General features: G+C 43.4%; 1 protein-coding gene and 1 long non-coding RNA gene across 4 annotated transcripts in view; one reads left to right on the forward strand and one right to left on the reverse strand.

Moving 5' to 3' along the window:
* runx1t1 (RUNX1 partner transcriptional co-repressor 1) overlaps nucleotides 1-27,930 on the reverse strand; it is a 108,251-nt gene that overhangs the window by 58,893 nt on the left and 21,428 nt on the right. The gene's annotated exons all lie outside the window — the stretch shown is intronic.
* On the forward strand, nucleotides 607-27,784 carry LOC114769866 (uncharacterized). Of its 2 annotated transcripts, XR_003743277.1 has the most exons (4): nucleotides 607-787; nucleotides 1,281-1,340; nucleotides 1,486-1,656; nucleotides 27,632-27,784. It is a non-coding gene; the product is annotated as an uncharacterized LOC114769866 (long non-coding RNA). The 2 variants fall into 2 exon arrangements; XR_003743276.1 differs by lacking the exon at nucleotides 27,632-27,784 and having other exon boundaries at nucleotides 1,486-2,111.

A 27,930-nucleotide genomic window follows, 5' to 3' on the forward strand; every position in this document is an offset into this window, starting at 1 on the left:
TTCATCTCCCCCTCCCCACCCGCTACCTCGCACTAATGGCTATCGAGGGCCGCTTTGGTAATAACGCTAAAACACAGAAAATAAACTCTTGTAGGAAGGAGGGGGTTGATGGTGAAACTAGTGATCGACGGCAGGGGCACATTTGTCCACTTCAAAACGATGAAGACACGCACATAAATATCTTTTATGGGCACTTTAATGTCTGAGCTGCCTGTTTGTGATTGACGTTGCTCAGACTTTCAATAATGCATCACAGCGATGGGATATTTATCTTATGTAAAAACGACGAGCTTTGTTCTAAAGTCAGTTTTTTGAACATTTTGGGTTGGCATTAATTCCGAACGATTCAGTTGGTCAGAACTATTAAATTTGCTCCTCAGAAAACTGGATGCCACGCCTGACAGATGGAGCAAACTTGAAACGACTTTAATAAGAGCAAGATGTTGCGAAAGGGGAAAATGATCAACAGCGATTTTCACATAATGACACATGCAACCACTTCCCATCTTGCTCAGTAAACACGAACTTTATGACTTTATGAACATGTGACTGTTGATAGAGTGCTGTCGTGGGTTCTGGTTTTGTCATCAGTCGCAGCACATCGGAAGTACAGCAAGCTGAATCGGCGTGCAGCAGGATAAGTGACAGAGCAGATGAGCTTGCCAAGAAACCGAGACACTGGAAAGGTACTACAGATCCCGAAACAGGGGGTACAAATAGGGTACTTTTAGTATTAAGGAAGAACAGCACTTCATAACGATAATGGACATGTCTGTTTCCAATGTTGGTGAGTTTAACCCTCTTCTTTGCTGACTGACACCGCATCCATGGATAATAAAAATAGATTAGACTGTCTCGTCAAAGGACAGCATTGTTGTTCTGGAATTCCTGTCTTACAACGAAAAAAAATGTATTCGATGGGAAATAGAAACTCTGTTTTAATGGTGTGGGAATGTAGCTTCACTCTTTTGCCTCACCGTGTTGTAAAGGTGATCAAAGTAAATGCTAGTTAGTTGTACTACCGCAATGGAACGTTGAACGTTTTTCTTTGCTGCAAATTTAATGAGTAAAATAAGGACAAAAATGCATTGATCACTGACTAGGTAATCTGGAAAATTAGCCTTGCACCAATGACAGAATATCAGAGCGAAATTAGCTAGACCCCTTTCCCCATTGTCTGGTATGTCTAAATAGCCAATAAAAGGGAATTTAATATTACACATAATTTAAACAAGTTTTTGTTTTTTGCCTCCACATTTCTTCATTCCTTTGTTTCCGAGGTGGAGAGAGCCGCGTCAGTAGCACGCAGTTAAGAGGACGCAGAAGGCCACGGCAATTAGGTGAGATTGATTTACCGGTGCGGCACCACCCACACTGGCTGTGGCAGAGGAGTCGAGGCGGGCAGCTGCGCCAGGCACCAGGTTAATTACGGGTGTGTGTGCACTGCACGCTAATAGAATCCCCCTCTCTCCCTGTGCATGGCAGATGTGCGCTAAATCACACAAGTTATTAATTCCGCACCCCACTCCTCCGGCCCGCCAGGCAGGGCGGCAGGGCTCCCATTGGCTATCGGCCCCTCGGCATTGTGGGGTCAGCGACCTGTGCGCGCCAAAGGAAGAGAGGGAAATAGGAGCACCTCGGAAACTCTAATCACAGGTGTGCGTGCAAGTGTGTGTGCATCACTTCTCTGTCTGCGCTGCAGCTCTTCCCCAACAATTAAACACCAATTCTGCATGTCATTAATCAGCAGGCTGCATGGCAACATCCAATTCATATCTGTCAGATGCAATGGGCAGAAACTAATAGGGGAGCAATTACACAAAAATGGGGAGCTCCCACTATCATGCTACAGCATGAGACCCGCAAACATAGGCTTACATGTGAACATAGGCATTCGAATATACATGTGCTTCCACTTCTTGCAGGCATGCACATAGATACTCAAACACACTTACAAGTGTATACTGAGTATGCATTTACGTGCATGCACACAAATACATTTGCACACAAGCATTTGATTATGTGCACATACTTGCATGCATTTAGATTCTCAAAGACACTTACATGCATGCATATTGTTTCAAGTACAAACTTGCATGATACACATTTGCAGGCACACAGTCAGTTTACATTTACATGCATGGACTCACACGTAAATTAATTTATATAATCATGCATATTACCATAAAATATCCTTTTACACATGTATAGTTTATATTTCAATGCATAAACAGTTAACATTGCAAAGTCATTGTGTGCAAAACACACAGGACTGAATTAACAGCTCTGAGATCTTATTTGTGTTTGTTCCTCATGAATGACAGAGTGAGGTAGAAAGGGAGGGTGAGGGAAATGGAGAGCAGTGGAAAAGGGGAGATGGGTTCCAGACCTTTGAAAAAACAGGAATAAAACGAAACAAGATGTTGACCCCTGGAAAAAAAGGGTTGGTCGAAACTAGTTGTTGGAGAAAAGCCAGAAAACTTACCATTAAAGGACAAAAATGCTTCTATGCTTTCCTCAGATATCCTTCTTGTGGCAACCCAGATTACCAGATCTTGCGAGCCTACACAACGTTTGTGGGTCGACAGTTGTGCCGAACCTCCGTTTAATTAGTGCTACGCGTGACGAGCATTTCATCTGCAGAGCTGTGCTCCACAGAAGAAAGGCATGCGCCAAAATGATGCAACTCCTATGCGGCCTGCGCCGGAGCTGTGGCGGAGCAAAGGGCCCATAATTGCACGCAGATGCTGTACAGTGAGCAGGGCGGGAGTGATTCTTCGCAAATAAACAGAGTTTATGAGTCGGTTCCCGGGGAAGACAAAGGAATAATCGGAAGAGTTCCCCTTTTGCACTTGGATAAGACGCTCACGGTAGCATGTGGTTTTTATTAGCTTAACAGCATTAAACGACCTTCCTTCTGAGTGACTGGGCGCTCCGCATTTGCCCGGGAGGTATTAACGGCTAATGGCGGCGTCCCGAGGATCTGAAACCCTGGGACATTTTACATGCGGTGGTTACCGTACGTTTCCATTAACGTCCAGCGCATTAGAGCATGCATTAGGGTCTCCCCGGACACCACAATGTTCTAAATAATGCATGGATTTTTCGTTCAAAGCGCAACCCTCTTCTCTCCGTCAATCAATATTCATGTATCATTGTTTTTTTTTTTTCTGTTTGGAGTGCAGAGAGACAGAGATGTTCAGAACGTTTCAGTCAATTTGCCGAGATTCAATTTTATTGGACGTGCAGGTAATGTTAAGTGATTGCCCTTGTTGGCCACGGCATTGTTGCGTGGTTAAAACAATGCAGCAGCGCACGTCTGATCCAGAAAATGCAATTATCTACTCCACCCCCATCCCTCTCATGAAAAAACGCAGAAAATGACATGCATGCCATCAGGTAGAGTTCTAACCAAGAACAAATTACAGCAATTCATGTGCGGATGGACAGTTGTTAGGCCTGAGAAGAAAGGGGAAGGGAAGGGAGGAAAATGGAATGGGAAGGTCAGGACATTGGCATCCTGGCATCCGTATGCACTGGGGAAAACTGAGAAGTGGACATTTTCATCTGATACATCTCCTCGAACATCATCTCTCTTTAGCAACGAGTTATAGCGTCACAGGCAAAACGTAATAATTGTAGCAGCAGTTGGCAAAAAATTCACAACCTAACTTTCAAAATCTTTAAATCCAGCTGCAGAGCCACAGTCCCAAGGTCTCAACCATTCATTCATGGAAGAAAAGGTCTTTTTGAATGGACCGATGGGCCTTGGAGAGAGTATTTTCAACAGAAGTGACTGCAAGCATGTTAATTAGGGGGATAATTCCTCCATTCAGAATAAAGGTGAAAACGTGAAAATACAATGAATCAACGTGTGTGCCCCAAAACACAGGAAAGGTGTTATTGTACAGAGAGATAGACACATTAGGGCTTAGTGGTTTTAATGTGGTGTTTACAACTATTAAATAAGATAACGTATGTCATGCCATTTACATTTTGCCTTGATTTTGAGATATGCAATGTACCCATACTTATTTAATCTAACAACTGTTTACTTTTGCTTTAAATGTTTTTCTCCAGTTGTGATGTTACATTAAGAGAAACTCGGTTAATCTGTCGTTTTAATAAAGACTGGATGTTCAATGAGTAATCATTTTAAATAACCTAGATTTTGGTAATCAAATTGTAGATTTTAGTTAGCAGATGGGTACAGATATAGAATTCAAAGTAAAATTTATAAAGTAACTGTAATGTGAACTTGACACATCATGCTACTAGAACCGTATCCTTGATCAAAATGCTGTTATAGAAGGTAATCTTGACTCCAGATATCCATCAAGTGTGTGTGACTGTAAATTATCGGGTCGTTGTGCATTTGGAGAAGGGAGCGGATCTCCAGACGGATCTGATGGGCCTGTGAGTGCTGAGCTAAAGCAGATGTCCTATAAGAGCACGACGCATCTGAGGAGTGGTGGAAAATAAAATGACACCAAGCCGATTGAGTCTCACGTGAGCCAGATATTATAAATCGGCACCCGCCACCTTGCATTAATCCGGCTGAGAGCGGACCTAACTCGTGGCCGGGAGCGTTTATACGATTTGAAAGTTTCACGCGCGTCCGTTGCCGATTGACACAACCTCCACACTTCCATTGACAAAAGCAAAATAATTATTGCTTAATTATTATATAATTATCGATCAATACAACATCATGACCTCGGTAGAGCAATACAGTAAAAAAAGAACTTCGCACGGTGCCGCCTGATAGGCCGGGCTTGGGAAGCGGAGAACCGGGGCCACGTTAAGATCTGTTATTTTGCCGTCAGGTGCCACTTTTGAGGGCACAAATGTAGCAGCATCAAATGGGAAACGAAACAACTCCTCAGGCTCAGAAGCACATCCAGCCACTGACAGGCGACAATTTTCCGCTCAGAAATGCGGCTTTTTGCCACGGGAGAGAGCAAGCAGCGAGGCGCCGGCTAGCGTTTTTCTCTCTCATCGGACTCAGATGCTTTTCACGGTAATGCGGTGGGTTTTAAATGGACAGGGCTCGCCTGAATGAGTTGTGTTTCATGGGTAACAGCCACTTAGCCAGTAGCCTAGAAAATAATAAGCGGTCTCGATCGGGCAACTGATATTTACATCATTCACTTCGCTTAGCTGGTTCACTTTTCTTTTTTTATTATTTTTTTTCCTGCTTCCTTTCTTCAATGCTCGGTGGCTTTTCCGAGAGCATTTTCAGCAAATAAGCAGTTCACCTGGCCAGCACCTTGACAAATTAATGACAAATAATTTCGGGGGACAACGTGGAGGCATTGTGCCGGGCCCGACTCCTGCTAAAGAAAGAGGAAAAGGAAGCGTTACTTATATAGTTCCTTTCATCCATAAGAGTGCTCTAGGTAAAAGATATGACCATGTCAAAAGACAAGCATAGCAGAAAATGGATAACTCAAATAAATCAGATACGTTATAAAATGAATAAATTAATTAATTGTCGCAATCTGACTTCGAGGGGGTGATGGGAAGACTTTGGAGGGACTCCGGTTCCGCGATTTGGCCCGGAGTTTTCGGATTGTCATTGATGTGTTCCTGATTGCCCTGATTGTGTCCAGCCGTAGTATTGTGGAAATGGATGCCTCATGTCCTCGTCGGGTCATGGAGCGTGGTCCTGTATTGGTGCTTCCTGGAATAGATACTCTGTTGTACGAATGAGTCCATTCCTGTACCCTGTCACCATGACATTAATAAATAGTGGCGCAGTGGTGGCCTAGCGGTTAACGAAGCGGCCCCGTAATCAGAAGGTTGCCGGTTCGAATCCAGTTCTGCCAAGGTGCCACTGAGGTGCCACTGAGCAAAGGTGCCACCGTCCCCATGCACTGCTCCCCGGGCACCTGTCATGGCTGCCCACTGCTCACCACGGGTGATGGGTTACATGCAGAGGACAAATTTCACTGTGTGCACCGTGTGCTATGCTGCTGTGTATCAAGTGACAATCACTTCACTTTCAAATAAAATTAGCAACATAAAGTAGAAACAATAGACAGTTTGGACAGATCTAAAATGTCTTGGTAAAAGATAAAAAAAGGAAATGCTTCTGTGTCTCTGACTTCTATAAGTAAAGTAGTTTTTAAACAAAATACGTAAATTGTCCCAGCTAGATTAACGGCATTTGCAAATCTAAAATTCCTTAAATGGACTGCAAAAGGTTAAAAGGTCAAAATACTGGGAGCCAGCAAAGCTCACGTAGCCTTCGTTCGCAAATAAAACAATAAAACGGGGCATCACTTGCGTCGGGGTAAACATGCATCGAAAACCCCGCACACAAGCGCACTTTCACCTTCCCTACGGTCACGTCAACACACAGCTGCGCGGCATATGGAGCCTCGCGGAGGGACGGCCTCCCCGGGCGGAGCCAGTGTGCCAGGATCTCCATGCTCTGATTGGGCTCCCGCGTGCTTGGCCGGGCACCAAGTCGCGTAGCTATTTTAAGCCGCTTCTCCCTCATTTTTTTTTTTTTTTTGGGCAGATCGCAGCAGCTACTGACGCAGATGTTGGAGAAGGGATTTCTCCGCAGCTTGCTCTCCCTCTTTTTCCCTTTTTTCCTCTCCCCCCCCCCCTTCCCCCCCTCATGTTGCACCTGTGCACGCTCGGTGCCAAACTCCTGTTGTGCCTGAATGGGAGGTCCAAAACATCCCACCCGTTTAAAGCGCGAGCGCAAATATCACATTATTACTTATTACGAATGGGCTCCGGGGGGCGGGCTGTTGGCCGTGTCCCAGACTCAAAGTAACGAGAAGGGGGCCACATACAGCGCGTCTCAAATTACGCACGTCTGTGCTTAATCTTGTTGTTCTGAGCGCTCTAACGGCAACTTGCGCCACACTCCGGTTAAAGTAATAAAAACAAACAACAACAAGGCTGCGATCAGGTGAACCACACCCTCCACATGGAGACATTGATGGCACTGGTGGTGACCGTTTCGGGTCAAACTTTGCCAGCTTTCTGTGTTGATAAAAAAAAAAAAATGCTGAAATGTAAGTTTTATCCAAGAAAGTTTGTAGTCTACTAATTGTACTACGGGAGGTGAGTACCACCTATGCCAGGCTACGGTTAAAAAAGCCAAGACTCTTGTGATTAGTGGCTGCTTTTGGAGATTTAACAAAGTTCATTCGAGGTGATTGAGATCCAGATTTACTTGACCACCATCACACCAACCAGGCCGGCTCTTTGGTGGATTTACAATATTTACAATATTTAGTTGAAGTAGCTTAATTAATTTTAAAGAAATGCGGTTCTATCTGGGTACCGACATTCTCTTAATCCCAGCGGACATTCAACTTTTTACGGGATGGACCGCCATGTTTAGAAATGCAACCAACCACAGGGCTGACCATCAAAGGCCTTCTCTTGCAGCATACGGATGCAGCCCAGCGCCTGATATATCGCTCACTGATAATAATTACATTGTTCTCTTTTTTTCTTTGCAAGGAGTCGCGGGAACGAACAGAATGCACACAGGGCGTCTGTGCCGTCTTTATACGATGCACAATATGTTGCGAGCTTCTGTGAGATAGAGAAAGGGACGAGGCAGGAAATAATGCAGCAGATGGACATCAGAGCAATAAAACACGATCGAGAGAAAAAAAAAAAATGTATATATACACATCCTTTGTTCTCCCTGCAATGCGTCTGCAGACGTGTTAAGATGCTCCCCTTTACCTCACTCTCATCCCTCTCTCTTGTATCGTCTGAATCAGATTCTGATCCGTAAAGCAGTCCTTAATCCCGCTCCCATGGGCTCCAGGACACAGAGCTCCCGCTCTGTGCAGATGTCCCAGGCACATTCCATTGCACCTACACGTCATTAAGCTTAATGCCTCACGCCCATGAACAGACCTCATCTGTGACGGGGAAATAGCCCCCTTTCCACACACGACCCACCGTAACCAACTCCTGGAGGGGAAGCTGGAGGGGGAAGCAGCTACACATCTTCAAAACCGTCCTGCCGAATTTACCCAATCGGGGCCTTGGGGTAAAACTAATGAAATTTGTATCGGCAGCGTACAGTCGCACAGTTCTCATTTAGCCCCTTATCTCCGCATTCAGTTCCATTTTCCTACCCGTGGAAGCAGAGTTGGAGGCATTCTAAATTTGCGGAGATAATGCTCATGATTATTCATAGCGCTTTCCGCCCGGCACACACCTAAGTGCAGCTGTCAACAGACGAAAAAAAAAAAAAAAAAAATCCCTCCATCCCCCTTTCAAGTGAGACAGGGTCTTGCTGAGTGTATGCTCCGCAGCAAACAAAAGATTAAGGATGGATCGAGGGGCGCAGGCAGGCGCTATCCCAGGGCCGCCGGGGCGCTTCCATCCATCCCGCCGCCGCTATCATCATATTAACATAGATGACAATCTGGCGAGAAGGTGCTGATCAAAGATACATTTCACACCCTGGCTCAGCTCCCTCTGATTACGCCATCTGTGGCGCATTCCTCCGAGGCGCGCCAGGCGCAGATCTGTCAAACGGCGCGTGCCGGCGGGAATGCACCGGAGACTAATCGCCCCTGAACCCGGAACCATGACACCCTGCTCCCTCATCAACCGCTCTGCCGCAGCGGCCTGAGGACGGGAAGGTCGGCCAGAGAAAGGCGAACTCGCGGCCCCCTGTTCGGAGATGGACCACTGGCTCACTGCTACCTCCACCCATTCCAATCCACCCCACATCCTAAACTGCCTATTTATGGCACAGGGATCCAATATATACAGTCTTAGTCATGCACATGTGGAACAGATCATGTAGCATGTGCACGTCTTTATTGAAACTTTTTAGTACAAAGATATTCGTAAGGTTGATTCGCATGTAAAGTTGACATCAGCTCTGTTGCTTCCAGTTATTGACATGTTATATTGTTTGACAGAGCTAGAACACAATAGGCATGTACTGGGTCCATCACATTCATTTCTGTGTTTATTTTAGATCATAGTATTATGAATTTATGAGTAAATACCTCTATTTTACACTCTGCATCCAATCTTCTGGGAATTTCTGTGAGCTTCTGTGTTACGTTTTGTATTACATTAAATACATAACTGACCCTCTTTAACCATTTTACATTTAGTGCAAAAGTGCAACAATAAATACATTTTATAAACTGTAAACTGTGTGGAACAATGCAATTATGCAGTATAAACAAATGCACATACGTTTAGAAAGTATTATGCAAAATTAATGTTTTTTGGGAGTTTGGGAGTATTGCCAGTTTATGCATGTGGAAAAGTCTATAGTCTACAAAAAGTATTTATACCATTAAATACTGTATAAAAATTGTACAACACAACACAATGTTCACAATCATCTACCACGAACCTTAACCCTGTGTTTTGCATGTGCAGATTGCGATTACTTTATTCTACTGAATACTGTAATACAGTACAGATAGACTGTAACAGGGCTCTGTAAAACAATGATAATTATATATTAGAGCAAGGATCGGGAACACACAGGCCGGGTTGGAACATGTGTCAAGAACATGATTTACTCAACATGTAGCATTTAGGCGGGTGTATGAACGTACTCGTGCTCACAATATGCAAATAAATGCGGTTGCCTGTTTTTCTCGTATGCATAGCTTTTTCCACAGTATTTTAATTCTGAAACACTCGTCACAAACAGCACTATTCATCAAGCCATCATTAAATCAACGGAGTAAAAGAACATAATTATTTTTTTGGTTACTTAGCAACCGTGGCAGTGCATCAGTGTATCTTTCGAGGACAAAGGGCTTTGGGTTTGAATCAAATAAATGACCCCTAAAATTAAAATTGTTCTAAAGATGCTTGTGGTTAATTTAGAAAAAGGTGGCTTTGTTCATGTCGGGAACAAAAAAATTAAAATGGAGCCTTCTAATGCGGTCACACCTCCCTCAGAAACACCTTGCTGTTAACCAAACCCCATAATGAAGAAAGGTGTGGAGGTGAGGGGGGGTATAAGCGTGCCACAGCCCTCCCCCAGCCTCCCCACATGCCCGTCACCACATCCTACGTCGAAGCAGGAGGGGTGCCAGATGTGTAGGGAGGGGTTTTTTTTGTCAGAGGGGACAATACAATGTGCCACAGCAGCGCAGAGATACAAGCCATTAATCCCCGGCCCTTGGGAGCTTCTTCACACCGGTTGGCTGATAGAGGGCGCGTGCCAAGGTGCCCCCCCCCCCTTCTAAACCCCTCACCCTACTGCACCCTCCTGCTCCCCAAGCCGAGGCAGCCAATGAAGTTGTCACAGCCTGAGAGCCGCGTAGTGGCCAATTCAGATAACACAATTGCGATTATTGACTAGATTAGCGAGAGGAGTTGCTGGAGTGGAGTGTGGCATTAACTCTGTTACTGCATGATCAATAGACCCCAGAGTGGGGCGGGGGGGGGTCGGAGGGCTTGCTCCACCAGAAGAATGGAGCATCTCAGGGCGGTCACGCTTCCAGCATGACACTGGACCAGTAAAGAGCCAGCATGAAACCAGTATTTGTTGGTCTGAAGACAATAAACCAGATATCATAACTACTCTAAATGCGTGTCTATCACGTTGTGCAATATTCACCTCTTTATATGTGCAACATTATTTATACTCACTCAGCATAAATAACTGTTTCATATATTGTAATTTGTTCAATTAATAATTATATCTATTGTCTACATTTGTATACTGCTATATCATTTTTGACAAACATACTATATATTTTATACTTAGACTTACGTCTAGACTCAATCCACTACTCGACATCAGTTGATCAAGAGAATAAGAGATGTAGAAGCAGAGCTTATTTAAACAGCGGGGCTGTTTATGGTGCTGATCCCTATTAAATTATCACAAATAATTATTAATATTAATATCGAACCACCAGTCATTTCACGGCAGACTTTTCAGACGGGTTGTGAACAGATTTGTTATTTATTTTATCAGGACGATCTCTACACATCTTAAAAATTCCCTGCTTTTTTCCACTTTTACGTAAAACTAGTTTCCAGTATTAAATATAAAAATGTGTCAGTTAATTAAGAGCGATATGATTTAAACATTTTTTTATTCTTTCCCCCAGTAAAGCATGTAACCTTGCACTCTAACATGATTATGTATTAAAACGCATTGTACTTCTTTAACTTCTTTTCTTTTTGAACTAAACTTCTTCTGTCCTCTATATGAAATGGTGATGAAAGGGTCACTGCATCTGCAGCGAAAGCGCGTGCACGGGAGGGGGAAAATGAACGGGTGTTTGTGATTATGGTGCAAACCCGAACCTGCTGATGAGTGTGATGCTCTCCCAGCATCTCCTGGAGATATCCCAGATGGCCCGCACCACTCCCCCATCCTCCGGGCGGCAGGCAGTGCCAGCAAACAGGGCACAGGCTTGGCACGCTGCAGGCCCAGGACAAAGGAGGAACTTTCTAGAGGTCAAAGCCACAAGTTCGTGTCTGAGCTACTTTCCCCGCCCTCCCCTGCAGGGCCTGGCAGAGGCCCGGAGCCTCGCAGGAGTTGGCGGAGTCATGGTGGAAATGAGCTCTGCGCAGTTATTAGCATTAACATTAGCATTCCGTTGTCTGCTCGCTCGCTTAAGTGTCAGTGCACGTTGACAGTCGCAGAAACTTTCCTCAACTGAATTTAAAACATTGTAGGCTACAAAACATGCGCAATTATGGGAATTATGGGACTGAGCTGAGTCAAGTAACTTTATGGCGACAAATCAGACCCCCATTCTGAACATTCCATACTAAATATGATCAGGAGTGAATTTGATTTGCAAATTTCTGTATTCATTTAAATGAGGGGGGAAATGGTTTTGCAAAAAAACGCACAGAATTGCAGAATTTGGGCAAAGTCAGGAAATAACTTTGCTCTGCAGAGTAGCATGTCCCGGCACAACGGTGACCTTAGACCCTTTCCTGTACTGTCTGATCGGGGTCGACAAATGATCAAAGCATTCTGACAAAGTGTCCACTCAGCGTCAACAGCACATTGTCCTGCCAGCCTTCCGACGCGTCCAGCTGGTCACAAGAGGCGGAGAGATGGAAGGAGATAAGGAGACGAGAGGCTGGGGGGACACTTCCTCACGTCTCTCCTACCCTCTCCGAGTCCAAGACGCTTGGCAGGCTGGACCGGGCGCACCTGTTGGACGGGCACCATCTGCTCACCAAAGTGCTTTCAGCGTCCCTCTCCAGGGCTCTGCTGGGCTGAGGGAACGCTCGAGAGTTTTGCCCCGGAGGCACGGCGCAGAGTGGCGCGGCGCGAGAAAAGAGGAGTAATGAAAGGGAGGAGGACATAGAGGCAGGGCGTCCGGCGAGGGAGACGCTAAAAGAGCATTCGGGGCCAGAGAGAGAGAGAGAGAGAGAGAGAGAGAGAGAGAGAGAGAAAACCATTGATCCTGGAGCTTGAGCGGAGGAGCGGATAATCCCCCCCTTTCTTTTCACCTCGACTCGATTCCTCCTTCTTAACCTGCCGAGGGCTTCAAAAACTCCAGAAAACGGACAGGGGAAAAAAATGGCAGCGGGAGGGAGAAATGGCCATTAAGACATAAATTAACACAGATAAGAGGAATGCTCAGTGTTTTTTTTCTCTGCGGTTTTGGCCAAAGATTTCAAGCTTTTCTCATGTGAATGTAGAAGCGTTGCCATTGTCAATCAGATCCCTCCCTCAGCAGACGGTGGCAAATGAAATGAAATTGAAACGACTGAGATTGTCCCACCTTACAGTACACTGGCACCCGGCCACACCCAGTCGAACTTTTGACCCTGTTGATTGCCTGTCCCTTGTCTTGGTTGTTTTATATCGGCCTTATTTCGTACTGGCCTGCCTTGTGTGTCTTGTATTCGCAATTTATCTTTTTTTTTATCTGCATACATACAGTACAGGCCAAAAGTTTGGAACCACCTTCTCATTCAATGTGTTTTCTTTATTTTCATGACCATTTACGTTGGTAGATTCTCACTGAAGGCATCAAAACTATGAATGAACACATGAGGAGTTATGTACTTAACAAAAAGTGGAGACCTGGCCTCCACAGTCACCGGACCTGAACCCAATCCAGATGGTTTGGGGTGAGCTGGACCCCAAAATGTGCTAAACACCTCTGGGAACTCCTTCAAGACTGTTGGAAAACCATTTCAGGTGACGACCCCTTGAAGCTCATCGAGAGAATGCCAAGAGTGAGCAAAGCAGTAATCAGAGCAAAGAAACTAGAATATAAAACATGTTTTCAGCTATTTCACCTTTTTTTGTTCAGTACATAACTCCACATGTGTTCATTCATAGTTTTGATGCCTTCAGTGAGAATCTACCAATGTAAATGGTCATGAAAATAAAGAAAACACATTGAATGAGAAGGTGTGTCCAAACTTTTGGCCTGTACTGTATATACATGATGTACAATTAGAATATTAGTAGGTTATATTAGTAGGTTATGTGCCATGATTATGATTATGATGAGGTTATGTTATGATTTTCGGTCAGTAGATATCAAATCAACTTTGGTATAAGGAGCATTTGGAGCAATGAAAACTGAAATATTTTGTTTCGTTAAGCCGACTGAGCCCTGAAGACACCAAGCACTCTGCTCCGGGCATAACCAAGGAGCTGAATAACTGCCCTGATAATTGTATTATCAAACTGCAAGGTTTCCTACTGGTTTCTATTATTTTCAAATTACGATCAAAATAGAATAATTACTCCTGCAACCTCTACAGGGAAAAAAGTTCCCAAAGTAAACGTTCCTGCACCCCAGGTACCCAAACCCCATAGAGCCTGAAATGCAGTGGGAGCCATTTTAATTACATCTCCCCTTTCCTGTTATAATACCTTTATTTCATTACCCTGATGAGATTTATATGCATATCTCTGACATAATTTAGATATAACAAATTCTTTCTTATCTGCAGTTACCATGAGGCGCCCTGCATGATCGCGCCTAAAATCAATTATCAGTGCTCATCCCCTGGTGAGTGTATGCAGGGACTGCGTGGATCTCCAACTTTAGAGCATCCACATGTTCCTCCCCTGAAGGTCACCGTCATATTAATGACAGCTATACTTGTTTGGTGAAGAGAAAAACAATATTTAAAAAAAACTGTGAAAAAATTCAAAAAACTTTGAGGCAGTTCAGTGGAAAAAATGTATATAAATACATGAAACGACCAGTTGCACTTTGAAATAAAAACTATCCAAATTAAATAAATTTAAATATGTATTCATTTATTCATTTTCAATTCATGTTTTACTTTTTCTATTATCTGTCCCTAGTAGTAGACCTTAGGTCTAAGATAAGATAAAATAAGATAGTAATCTTTTATTAGTCCCACAAGTGGAAAATTTGCAAAGACACAGCAGAAAGTGGACAGTAGTGAACAGCAGCAAAAATAAATAGAATTAAAAAAGCTATATTAAAAGTACAGTATCACACTATAAAATCAGAAAAACTGAAATGTGTAGGGATGTATTGAAAATATAAATGTACATAAGCGAATATAAAAACATACATAAATTAAAAAAAATCTGAAAGTATGTATATAGTGAAGTGAAGTGATTGTCACTTGTGATACACAGAAGCACAGCACTCGGTGCGCACAGTGAAATTTGTCCTCTGCACTTAACCCATCACCCTGAGTGAGCAGTGGACCTACTTCTGATTACGGGGCCACTTCCTTAACCGCTAGGCCACCACTGCCCCAAAATATTAGTGTGTGTGTGTGTGTGTGTGTGTGTATATATATATATACATACACACACACACAAATATATGTATGTATATATGTACAGAGTGTGTATATATATATATATATATATATATATATATATATATATATATATACACACACACACACACACACACACACACACACACACACACACACATATTGCACATAAGCAAACACACTATGTGCATTGAATGTGTGTGTTTGTTAGTCTATGTATGTGGGGTCAGCTAGTTGATCACATATTGTGATGAAGCAATATTATGGTATTTTATTGATTTCTGTTGTCACTAAGCAATCACGCTCTGATCAATCATGTTTAATATAATATATGCAAAATTATTTGATAATTTTCCTGCAGTGTTGCCACAAAATGTGTAAGAGGCAATGGCCACCATCTTGAAAAAAGTGCATACTCTCTGTTATCACTGAAATGCCCTGGTTGGCTAATGCAGGTTGTATAGTGCATAAAAAAATAAATAAAAAATAAACATAGGTGCATAGATTGTAACAAAGAGATTGCAGAATCATTTATTAGGGACAATTAAAGAATTAGACTTCCAGTTTTTTCCCCTTCCCCTACACCAGAATCGAGAACATGTGATGATCTTATTTGTTGTGTTTACCAATTAAATCCCCATTATGAATACAAAGCTATACACCGAGGTGTAATGACCTCACTTGCTTGAGCTGTGATATGGCAGCATATGGCTGAAGTACACAACATTAACCATTCTGGAGGCCTTGGTGGCACCGTGCCTTGCTAAGTAAACCGTCGCACATCCGAAATGAATTAGCGACTTGCGCGACACAGACAACGTTACTTCTGCCCTGCCAGCAAATTGTGCACTGCCCTATGGCGTTGAAAAGAGAGGAAGGTGGGGAACTGCCACCCGAAAACAGGAACTGGCGTGTGGCGCACCGTAGGTGACAGCAAATTACCGTGATGATTTACACCCGTCCCGGATACAGTTTCCTCTGGGCTTTATTTGTTCGTTCTCTGCGTGCAGATATTGTTCTCATGGTAAATCTTTACTGTGAATACGCCCTTCATTACGGTACACGTTCAGTGCATGGTGAACGACACACACAGAGCCATACAATGACAAGTATGATGTTGTTTTTCCTTTTTATGCTCTATGGATGAACTGCGGCCTTGAATGTGACTTCATGAACATCATAAGCATCATCGAGAGGCTTTTAGTGAAGCTGAAGAGCAGCCTTGAAACTTACATCCTTAATTGACCAAATTCTACTTGAATTGAACTTCTTTTTTGCGATTGCACAGCATGGCAAGATTCAGCATGTATCCTCCCCTTGTAATAGTCATGATAAAAAAAATAGTATGTGAATTTTAGGGCTGTCAATATTAATGTGTTAACATATTAAATATTTAATGTGTTAAAAATAAAGAATTACACAGAATGAAGTTCCTGGCATGAACTGTTCTGTAGAGTTCATGGGTGTGTAGGGTCCATTCACAATCTGTTAGCCTTCCTGAAGCATCTCACATGGTTTCATTTAACAGAAGAACCATATACAATGTTCCTATATAAACACTACCCTTTATACACAAAGTTCCTTTAAATGAGCAGAGTAATAGCGATTTTATTGGAATTCTCTTTTATTAAGGATAATAAATGGTATAATCAATAGAAAGCACCTCTAGGCTTTACGTGGGAAAACAAACATGTTTATGAATCTGAACAACATGTACAGGTCATTATAAGACTACAAACGCCTTTAATCTGCTTTATAATCTTTTTATGTGGAGCAAAATAATAAATGCTTCTAATGTTTTGTATAATTGCTTATTGAGCTTGAATGGGCAGAAAGAACGGAAGTCTGTGGTGGGTAAACGTCAGCGCGGTCAGATCGCCTCCGGAGGTCAACCAGTCCTACCTGCATGTCCCCCTCCCCCCAAAACGTCTTCCATCCCACCTGGTGCTGCATGCGCAAACCCCCGCACCCCCCTCCCCGCCCAACCCACACTCCTCAGTACCTAATTATATCCCGGACTTGTAAATGTATTCATATTCATGAAGGCACAGATGCTAAATTAACAGTGGCAGGGACACATCTCACTGTGCCGACTCTGCAATCTGCTTCCTCCAGTTACGAAGGGGGGGGGGGGGGGGGGGGCACAGAGAGAGAGAGGGATGAGGGCCAAACAAAGGAGGGTAGATGAAGAAGAAGAATAGGAAGGCGGAGGTATGGTGGGTAGCGGCGGTGTCAGAGGCGACAGGCGTGTGGTGATGGCGGTTATTGAAACTGAGTAGCACCTCGTGTCATGAGAGAGCAGCCAGGTCCTGCAGGAGAGAGAGAGGGAGAGTGAGAGGGAGTGAGGAGGGAGACAGATGGAGATGTGGGGGGGGGGGGGGGGGGGGGGGGGGTGAGAGAGAGAGAGACAGGGAAGGATATGGAAGCGGAGACCACAGAAGGAGGAAGAGAGTGAGAGAAAGAGGGAGGGAGGGCTGGAGGGAGCGGCCGCTTGGCTGAATCACTGATGAGTGACAAATCAAAAAGTCGGAGTGAAACTTCCCCAGCGTCTGAGCCGGTGCCACTGCAGCAGCGCGGGAGAGGGGCAGATGGAGGGAGGTGCAGTGGCGCGGTGCGAACAGATGGCCGTTCCAAACCTGATATATGAAATTAATAACGTTTCTCTTTTGGGGCGGGGGGGTATACATTTGCATGTCAATGAGGGTAGAAAAAGGAGAAACAAATCTGCAACGTTTAAGGAAAAAGAGAAATTCTCATTTGTGTATGTGGTCAGGTGTGAAATATTCAGGAGAGTGGGGCATTTATTCAGCATTTTATTCAGTATTTACAGAAATAAGCTACCCAGCCTTATTTTGTTGGTATCTTGTTGTTTCTGACGCCCCCAGAAGATGAACTTTAATGATGTTTTTATGAACAGATATGAGGAGGAGAACTGTGTTGGATTGACAGCTCTCACACCCCCTACTTCCTCATTCTGGAGGATTTAAATCTCCTCGGTCAATACGTCATATGCCCAGGTGTGGAGCAGCGTCCACCTCCTCCATGTCTCCTCCGTTTCCCTCGAATCCCTGCACTAATACCCCTTGTCCATAAACGTTACCACGGCCACTAAATATATAAACGGATGAATGTAAAATAGGAGAACATGTCCCAGGGTCTTCATTTTCACTCACTGTGCCCACTGATCACAAGCAGACAGGAGGATTTATATAAGCTTTTTAATGATGTGACGTCGCCAATCAGATGCAGCAAATAAGCAACCGTCAGGCTAAGAAAAAAAACCTTGACAAGCATCCAACAATCCAGACGTTGTCCAAATCACGTGCATCTGCACAGCAGTTGGAAAAATTAGAGACGGAGAAATAAAAGCCCATTTAAGTGATAGAAAGCAGAAGGTGGAGTAATTGAGAACATTTTTTTTTTTAATACTAGACAAGAGGCAGAAAATGAGGTCAAAAAGTCTAATACTGCATAGGCTGGTCCTGTGTGTCACAAACACAGTTACGGTTTATTTAAAAGTCAACATGGGGTGGAAAGGAGGTCACAATATTCCACGTCTGCCACAGCAGGAACTTCTTTCCAATTCGCTCTCAGTTGGAACCAGTTTCTTCTCTATGTCACTGGTGACAGCACTGATAGTGAACAGTCGTGAGAAGCCTGCCGGAGCTCAACTGTGGCAACGCAGCAAACCAAAATCAACCAATGGCTCAGATGTTCTCTCCGGATTGAGTGTCTTATTCTGGAACCACGAGTGTTTGATGTGTTAATGTATCAACAAAAGAAGAAAAGTGTGAGGATTGTGAGCTGTGAACCAACCCTAAATCTAACCTCGAACCCTGTCTTCTTGATGGAATACCAGGATGTAAAGCATCCCAAGGACATTATTTAATAAACCAAGAAACTTTGTGAATTAGCATATTCATGACCTTGTTGAAAGTGAAAGTGATTGTCATTGTGAAACACTGCAGCACAGCACACGATGACACAACGAAATGTGTCCTCTGCTTTTAACCATCACCCTTGGTGAGCAGTGGGCAGCCATGACAGGCACCCAGGGAGCAGTGTGTGGGGACAATGCTTTGCTCAGTGGCACCTTGGGATCGGGATTGGAACGGGGTCACTTTTTTAACTGCTAGGCCACCTCTGCCCCCCCACTGTTCATCTTACAAATGTTCACAAAGATTCATATAAAATGCAAAGTGCAGAGTAACATCCCCAATCTGAGCATTAATGTGGTTGTTGCAGTGCTTCAAGTCTGGCTTCCTCGTGTTCTAGGTCCAGGTTTGGCACTAAGTAGACTCAGGTCAACATTGATGGTGTCAGAAGTGGGAGGACATGGCATGAGGTTTTTACCATTTTTGAGTTGATCCCTGAATGATCAGGGATGAGTGAAGCAGTAGAGGGAACGATGAGAACTATAGTCAATCTTCGCTTTATGGGTTCGACACTTGCCTATGAATCAGAAGACCAAAAAGTCCCAGGTTCAAACACCACTTACTACCATTGTGTCCCTGAGCAAGACATTTAACCCTGAGTGTCTTCAGGGGTTAAATGTTTTAGGCTCAGTGCTGCTCTCTAGCTTCACTATTGTCTGGAAGGATCCATTATGTTACAAATGCCTAAAGCCCTTGTCAGAAATTTGACTGTGGATAGTGTAATAGAAGAACCTAAGCAAACATGAATTCGTGCTCTATAGTTCCTATCCTTTCTGTATGATTCGATGGTGGTAAAATCTGTTTTATTAATTTTTCATTTTTAATAAAACGTTATTTTGATTTGCAATTCTCGGCCTCCGTTGTTGGGTGATGCGTTTAAGTTAAATGCGAACGAGATGTGAAAATGGATGCTGAGGAGGAGAAATGGAGGTTAGCATCTGGTGATTATATTTTAAACCTGAACATTTTCCTGCACATTTCCTTTCTCACTTAGTCTAGTGCTCATAGCATGTGCAAAGAAAGCCAGGCTTTTAAAAAGCTGTACTTGTTGGGTTGGGATTGAGCTGAATTCTTTTGAATTCTAACTTTTTAGGCACGATTAGAGCTCTAATGTCACAGCAAAAGCGCCTTGAATATGAATGATTTCACTTTGTTTATATTGTTTTTTATCATCCTCCAAGTGCGGCTCCACCGTCAGTCGCAAGCAAGTGCGGCAGCATCGAGGTACAGCTCAATTCGCAGGGTACCATGCGCGCACCCGCCCTAAAAAAAGACAGAAGGTAAAGTTGGCTCGGTGCGCCTCGCACAGAGAGTGTTACTTACTGGTTATTGTGGTGGTCATACTGTGTCCCGTATGGCAGTGTATTAACGAACAGCATGCAAACACCTTCTGTTAAAACATCTGCGACAGGCACATTTTTAGGCTGCCTTCCAAAAGTGAAAAAAGAGAAGCGATGAGACATCCTCCCTCTGCCTCTCGCTCTCTTTCTCTCTCCGGCTGACACATCGTCCCTCACAATCTCTCCATCCATTTCACTCATCACCTCGTGTCCTTCATGCACTTCTTTTAAACCTCTTTAATCGAACGTGGGCCTCATGAACAGCAATTCTGTGACTATGGTAGCAAAATTCGATGCAGGGAAAAATAATAACGTCTGCCACAGCGGGGCCTTGCCGTGAGTGCCAAGTGACACAACGGAGGTGGCAAATCATAACGTTAACCACAGTCCCTAAAAAATAGAACGTTTCAAACTTAAGCTTTGAATCAATACACGTTAAAAAGTTAACTCAATAAAAAAACACGTTCAGCCGCACACTCCAATTGGTAAGGAAATTAGGGTTGACAGTTGCTTTACATCAAAACTGCCAGGCAAGCATTAATTTAGACACTCTGCTTCTGATTGGCTCAGATTCTGCATGAGAAAGCACACTCTGTCTATTTCTATTTCTGCGTAAAATACTCTGGATTTATAATTTTTTTTTCCAATAATATGTTACTTTTGTGAAGTTCACAGTGTGTTTCAAAGCTGAATGCACCATCAACACCCAAATCCAACCCCAGGCCCCACTCCCTTTCCCAAAAGTGTTTTTGTTGTCATGTTTCCACCCGGTGGTCCGTTTGCGGGGTCTGAGCGTGCTCCCCCCTGCAATGAACACATAGCGGGTTTGTTTACAGCCTGTTCCCACCAGCAGCCCTGGTGGCAGCAGACACATTGCGTGGTGTCAGAGAGAGTCACGCTTTTGGAGACACTCAGGCATCCTCCTGGCAGGGGACCTCGGCAGATCACTTTTATTTATTTATCGAAGCTGAAGCTGAGATCGCAGTGTGGGGAATCGACAATCTTGTTGGACTTCCTCCATACGCGGGGCGCCACTCGCTACTCTCCCTTCACTCAGCGTGATCTCGAAACCATCAATGCATACATTTAACTACAAAAACATTGGACAATGCAAGACATTACTGAGTAAAATTCATATCACAAGACAAAAGGCTGCTGATATCTAAATGAGTTATATTGAAATACTATGATATTCTAGGTTTAGATCTAGCTATCATCATCTTGAGATGTTTGTCTATATACTATATAATATTTCTTTGCCTCGACCCACAGACCATGTATATTATTTATTAGTATTTTATACAACTATATACAGAGAACTATACAGAGACCTTAAATAAATCTGAATTTGTTATGTTGTTACTTAAGTATTACAATGCAAGAAAGTGAGAAAGTAATTAGAGTTATTTTAGTTAAAGTTATGAATCTATAAACCAAAAGGTTGTTAAAATTTTATTCCTTCAGTGTACACAGTGTACATGTATGGTTGCTTTCGTCATAATGAATACAGGGTTCAGGCAGACCGTTGATGGCAGGGATCATGAGGGATCATAAGAGAACTTAACGAAACCAGACCACTGTTGACACTGGTCCTGTTTCTTACCCGAATTCTACAGAAACGTATCAAACATGGCGGTTCCACCATAGAACACTGTTCTTAGCGTTTTTTGCCTTGGGCTTGCCTATCTTGACCCACAAAAGAGACACAATTGTGGGTTTCTGAGGACCAGAGTCCCGGCAGATTTCTGAAGAACCTCTCTGAGTTTTCATTCTTCCATTCTGAAATTCATAAGCTACTCGACCTGCATGATGCTGTGTGCACAAGTACTTGGCACCACCGAGAGTAGCTGGCCAAGGAGGCGCCTGCTAGAAAAATACACAGTGCTGCTGGAGTGGAGTCCTTCTCCATCTCAGGGCATAACGTCATGCATTCCTTCTGTTTCGACTCATTTTCCAGGCCTCCGCGCTGCCCCCGAACAAGCCCTATAAAAGACAACCAGCGTCGGGTGATTATTTTTTACTTTGAAGGTCATAAATCAAAGCTGACTAATAAAAAACGAAGACAGCCAAGCACAATTTGGTGTTTGACTCTGACCGGACCCAAGTGAAACCAGATGGACTGGGACATGGCCACCGAACGTAGCTGGATCACTGCAGTAAAATGCCGGTCTTTTCCGTTTTTGTGCAAATTACAGAGTTACTAGGTTGTGTATGTCAAACCAAACTCAAAGGCTCAGGTTTTCTAAATCCGCATGAGAACAACTGACCTACGTTCATGCTTAACCCATCCTCACAACAACAGCATTAGATTTCAGCACCAGATTTCCCCAACACCTGTCTGATTTTTGGCATAATCCAAGACAAAATCCAGGCTGATCAGATGATTTACAAAGTTTTCAATTAGCTATGTCTTCGTTCTGCAAATATTGCAGTAAAATGACAAACTCCCTATTCATGAATTAAAGTGCTCACATTTGAAAGAACATGAAAGCACTTTTCAACTTTCATTGAAATGGTGGTTTTTCCACTGTTTTTATCATCTACTACCAAGGTTCCTGTTAAGGTTCCTATTTGTTCCTGTTCATCTTTGGAAAAAGTAATGCCATAGTAAGCTTTCTCTCAGATATGTGGTTAAAAAAAAGGCAAAAATCTAATCCAAAGTGCTGTTGGTTCAATTTGCTTCTGGTTGACCCCTGTTCCTGTGCAGTGCTCAGTCCAATGCTGTTCACCCTGCTTTGCAGCAATGTACAGCTCCGACAACATAATCAAGTTCGCAGATGAAACAACTAATGGACTGGTGTAAGGTCAACATTCTGTTTCAGAACGTGGACAAAATGAAATAGATGATTGTTGATGTCAGAAGAGATCGGAAGGGCCACACCCCACTGAACATCGACGGATCTTGTGTGGAGATCATCAAGAACACAAAGTTCCTTAAGAGAGGAAGGAGTTCCTCTCCTGGAATCTCAACCGCTCACTTGATCTTGAACTGTTATATTTCATATATAGTACAGGCCAAAAGTTTGGACACACCTTCTCATTCAATGGTGTTATATTCTTAACAAAAAAGGTGAAATAAGTGAAAACATGTTTTATATTCTAGTTTCTTTGCTCTGATTACTGCTTTGAACACTCTTGGCATTTTCTCGATGAGCTTCAAGAGGTCGTCACCTGAAATGGTCTTGAAGGAGTTCCCAGATGTGTTTAGCTCTTGTTGGCCCCTTTGCCTTCACTCTTGCCTTCACTCCAGCTCACCCCAAACCATCTCGATTGGGTTCAGGTACGGTGACTGTGGAGGCCAGATCGCCACTTTTTGTTAAGTACATAACTCCACATGTGTTCATTCATAGTTTTGATGCCTTCAGTGAGAATCTACCAACGTAAATGGTCATGAAAATAAACTTTTGGCCTGTACTGAGACTTTTGCCATTTGCGTCTTCACCTCAGGTTCTTGTGAAAGCTAAGGGATGGGATCAATGGCCGTCAAAGTGTGCGAGACCCTTTATAAAATGTTCATTTCCCAGTCTATAATGGCATCACAGAGTCTCCAGAACCTGATTTTCTCATTGAGCACTGAGGCTGAAACAGAGAGGCGGCTCTGTGGCTTCACAGAGCTTTCAGGATTTATGGCAAGTGACCGTAATATTTTTGTTCCCGGTCATTCTGGAGCTGCAGCCGAAGAAAAAGGCTAAAATAACAGCCCTTTCTGGATTTATTAAAACTTGGGAACGACTCAGGCCATTTTACGCTGGGTCTTGATGAATGTGGAGGTCGGGGGTGGCAGCGCTGCCAAACAAAACACAATTTCTCCATCTTACAGTTACAACAACGTTTTTATTTTTTTAAAGACTGAACGGTGTGCCTCTCATTTGGTAGAAAAGAAGCGAGCACTCTGACCTCTCTGCCATAACATTCCTTCAGGGAAAAATAGACGTTTTGACTGGCTCCACTTCTTGCCACATTACTTACAATTTCTGCAAAAACAGAGGCAGTAAGAAGAAGGTGAAAACCCTCTTATTCCAAAAATATTACAGACAAATTTAACACATACACATGCATACACATTGAACAAACAAATACAAAATGTATAAATACATTATAATTTTTCTTAGTCTAGCACCCAACACTCTCCGAGCATGCTCTTCACTGACAAGTCTAAGCCTTATCAGGGCTCTTAGTTTGTATACTTGATATTCTATAGAAATCGAACGAGAATTGCGGGTGTCTTCCCATTGTAAGTCGCTTTGGATAAAAGCATCTGCCAAATAAAGTAAAGTAAAGTAAAGTAAAGTAAACAGTCAGTCAGAGGGGAGGGGCATGTCCCTGTCAATCATCCATCATCAGAATTGGACTATAGGAAAACTTATGTACTTAAGTTGTGTATTTAATAGTATTAAAACTTTTATAAAAAAAAATATATGTAATTTTGTTTAAAGCAGCATTTGGAGGGAAATAAAGATGTTTCAGGGGCAGGATGTCGGTTTGTTTTGGACTGGAGTAGCATGAGAGACCCGCCCACTTCCAAAAAAAGTGAAATAGTCACATGATTTCAGCATGATTGAGCATTCGTGCAGAAAGTGGCCGTTTGTCTTCATTGCTCGGAGAGAAAATGCCTCTACTGGGGATTGATTATCGGGTGGTGCTGATTGGTTGGAAATATGTTGCGTTCCCTTGTCGAACAGTGCATTCCCTCTCCCTAATTCGGCTCAATGTACTGTAGCGGAGACAGTCTAGCAGCCCGCTGGGACTTCACATGAAGCTCGGCTTTCACGTCTCTCTCATGGAGGAACGTGATGCTCAGAAGGCTGGTTGGATGTTGTCGGGACTCATCGGGGAACCTCTGGCAAGTACTTCATCTTGGCCATTTTCAGACTGACTTTTGGAGGTAGAGTGGGCTGAAGGGAGGCTAAGTTGGAGCGGCCGTTCTGTGAACGTAAAGCAGAGAGACAGAACGGAGCCCAGTGGTTCTCAAAAGGAGAAAAAAAATTAATGAATTAAGACGACAAAGAAGCCAAAGCCTGCGTCTTATCACAGGGGACGGTTTAACACAAACCAGACCACAGGTCCGCACAGCAAATTAGGTCTGGGAGCCACAGCCAGCCCTCTGTATCACGGCTTCCTGATGAAGTCCAGCCCTGCTCCTTTTGTGTGCAGAACAGTGATAGGGGAGGAATGCCGGACAGCATGGAGGTGGGGGCTAGCAGTCACGGGGGGGGGGTCCCCACCCAAACGGTTGCCGTCCCTCTGCCGAGTCTCGTGGAAAGCAGAGTCTGGAGGTCAAACCTTGGTGTGGCTCCTGGTTTTCTGTTTCGCCCCCCCCACCCAACCCGACACCCACTGACATGAGCAAAAACATGCCCCGCCACTATCACAACACTGTACACGCCCTTCACAACACCGGCCTGCCATCACTCAGCGGCACGGCGCTCACGAAGCTCTGGACTCAAGTGTATTTTTCCAGCCTGTCTATTCTCCAACACTGAAGTCAAATCAGCAGCACGGAGGCCTATCCTCTCCATCATGCATCTAGAATATTCGTGTCCTGCATGTAATGCACCACTGCATTGGGCTGCGTCGCAACAATAAGGTTGCACACTTACTCAGTTTAGAGCCTTACACTGTTCCACTCTATGCAAAAAATATTGTATATGTTGCCTATTTATTAGTATAGGATGCTTTGTACAGTTTACATATTCAGCCATATGGTTTATACTGGTTAGATATTTTGCTACTGATCATATATTTTTTTTCATGATGATTATTGGCTCATTTAGCATCATGTGAAAATTGCCAACTTAATTTGTTCCTCTGGTATGCTGACAATAAAGAAATCACTTTAAAGAAATGTATGCACAGTCCCCATCAGGTTTTATGATTTCCTATAGAAAATGCTTACATTCACGGTCCATGACTGTGGACTAAAATGCCTAATGACTTCAAACATAAAGAACAAAAAAAAAAAAAAAAAAAAACAGATAATAAGTTTGTTTCTTATTTTGTTTGTTTAAATTTTTCATATATAAATGCATGCATTGACTATTTTAGGCTGAGCCGTCTACGGGCTCCAAACTTTAAATCTAAATAATTTAATTGGCTGTACTAACAGCATTAGCATTATGTTCTTTTTTGTTTTAATTTGCTACACTTAACACCCCTGGAACTATTTTATTTTATTTTTTTCTTCTCTCCATTCTCAAGCTGGAAGGATCAGAATGCAACCAGAGCGCAGGCTGTTTTAGACACGAACACGAGCCCCCATAAATCTCCGAAGCGCCGCACATTTGTTTGATAAGAGTGACGTTTAAACACCTGGTCCAGACCCGGTGAGGTTCCCACAAATAAAGCGGACGCGGACCTTGTGGCTGTAAAAGCGGCATGCCGACGTTCACGCTTAACGCCACGCTAACGGCAGATGACAGTGATGAATGGCCGCCACCGGGGAGCACAGCAGAGGCTTCCAACTCCGATTCCTGCAGACATCATTGTCCCTTAAACTGCGAGGCTGTATCACAAAAAATTCACAAAAAGTACTGCTTTGTACGTAAAACAACGGAATTTTTATATCTAATATAACATAATTATTTCCATGCAGGGATGCCCTGCTATTTCATGATGAGGAGTGCTGACGAGAGTCACGTCTGTCCTAAAGTCCTGAAAAAGTCTATTCTGTCATCAGATTTATAATTAAGATAATTTCATGACTTCTTTGATTGTGAATTCCTTTATGATGTAAAAAGGCACGATGATGAAGGTTCATACAGACCCTTTGTATTTTAATACTTTTGCAACTAAGAAGAAAGCAGTTTACTACCCACCACAGGTTGGTTGATGGGCGGTTAATGTTTCAGTGAATACATCATGGTGATGCTGCACATCAAATGTTTGATATCTGTATTCTAATCAGATTTGGACAAGGGCATTCCTCTCCCTCTTCAAGACCCTCTTAAGCAGACCCTCTTCCAAGACCCTCTTCCTTTCCCAAACTGAGCCTCCTACTTGACCTCCGTTCACCGTGTCCAAATGAAATAGATTAGCACCTTCATTCTAAAGTCACTGAGCATTATTCCTCATTTGTCCGTCACAACATGTTAGCATGTTGCGGGATGACGGGGACAAGAGGAACCAAGGACGCCAAGTACGGCAACTCCAGGGTGATCCATTTTAAAAGAAGGTGATGAGTAGGTGCAGGTGAAGTGCATGAACCGCATTTTTCATGCATCAAAAAATAAAGTTTGAGATGCTTTTAAAAATAGAAATAAAGAGGTGCAAATAGACAAACAAACCCTAAACTCTCAGATGCAAATGTATTCAGTGTCATTTTAGCAAGCGCCACTAGATGAAGCTGGATCTAGAATATTACAATGTATTACATATTAGATTTTATATTGTCACTTTTTTCATTGGCAAAAATATTAGTAGTAGTGGTAGTAATGGAAGGACAACTGATTGAATGAAGTGAATATATGGCATTTTATTTCATCGTATTAATGGCACAAAATCTATATATTAGATCACATAGTGAACCAGTAATCAATATGTATAGCTTTGTTAATGTAATTCAAATGAGCTGACTAGCTGCGTGGACTTTAAATGAGATCTTGTCATGATCTTGTTGACTTGCAGCTGAATGTGAGCCGGCACTCATATGACCCTGCCCGCCCACTCTATCAGGAACACTTTGTCTGCAGCGCCAGCCGCTCAGAGCCGCACGTCCCCACCACCTCCATATCGGCGGCCAAAATAAACCCTGTCCAGCGTCACAAGACCAAACTTCGCCCTCCTGCACCGCCTGTCATCTTCCCCTGCTCCTCGTCACCATCACCGCCCTGGATTCGCCCTCACCCGGGGAGCTCCTGGGCGTGTCTGCCAACCGGATGCCAGAGACAGGCCTGTTGCCTTCCCAATTAAGGAACCGGAGAAGA

Source organism: Denticeps clupeoides, chromosome 20 (genome assembly GCF_900700375.1).
Source record: "Denticeps clupeoides chromosome 20, fDenClu1.1, whole genome shotgun sequence".
NCBI lineage: Eukaryota > Metazoa > Chordata > Actinopteri > Clupeiformes > Denticipitidae > Denticeps > Denticeps clupeoides.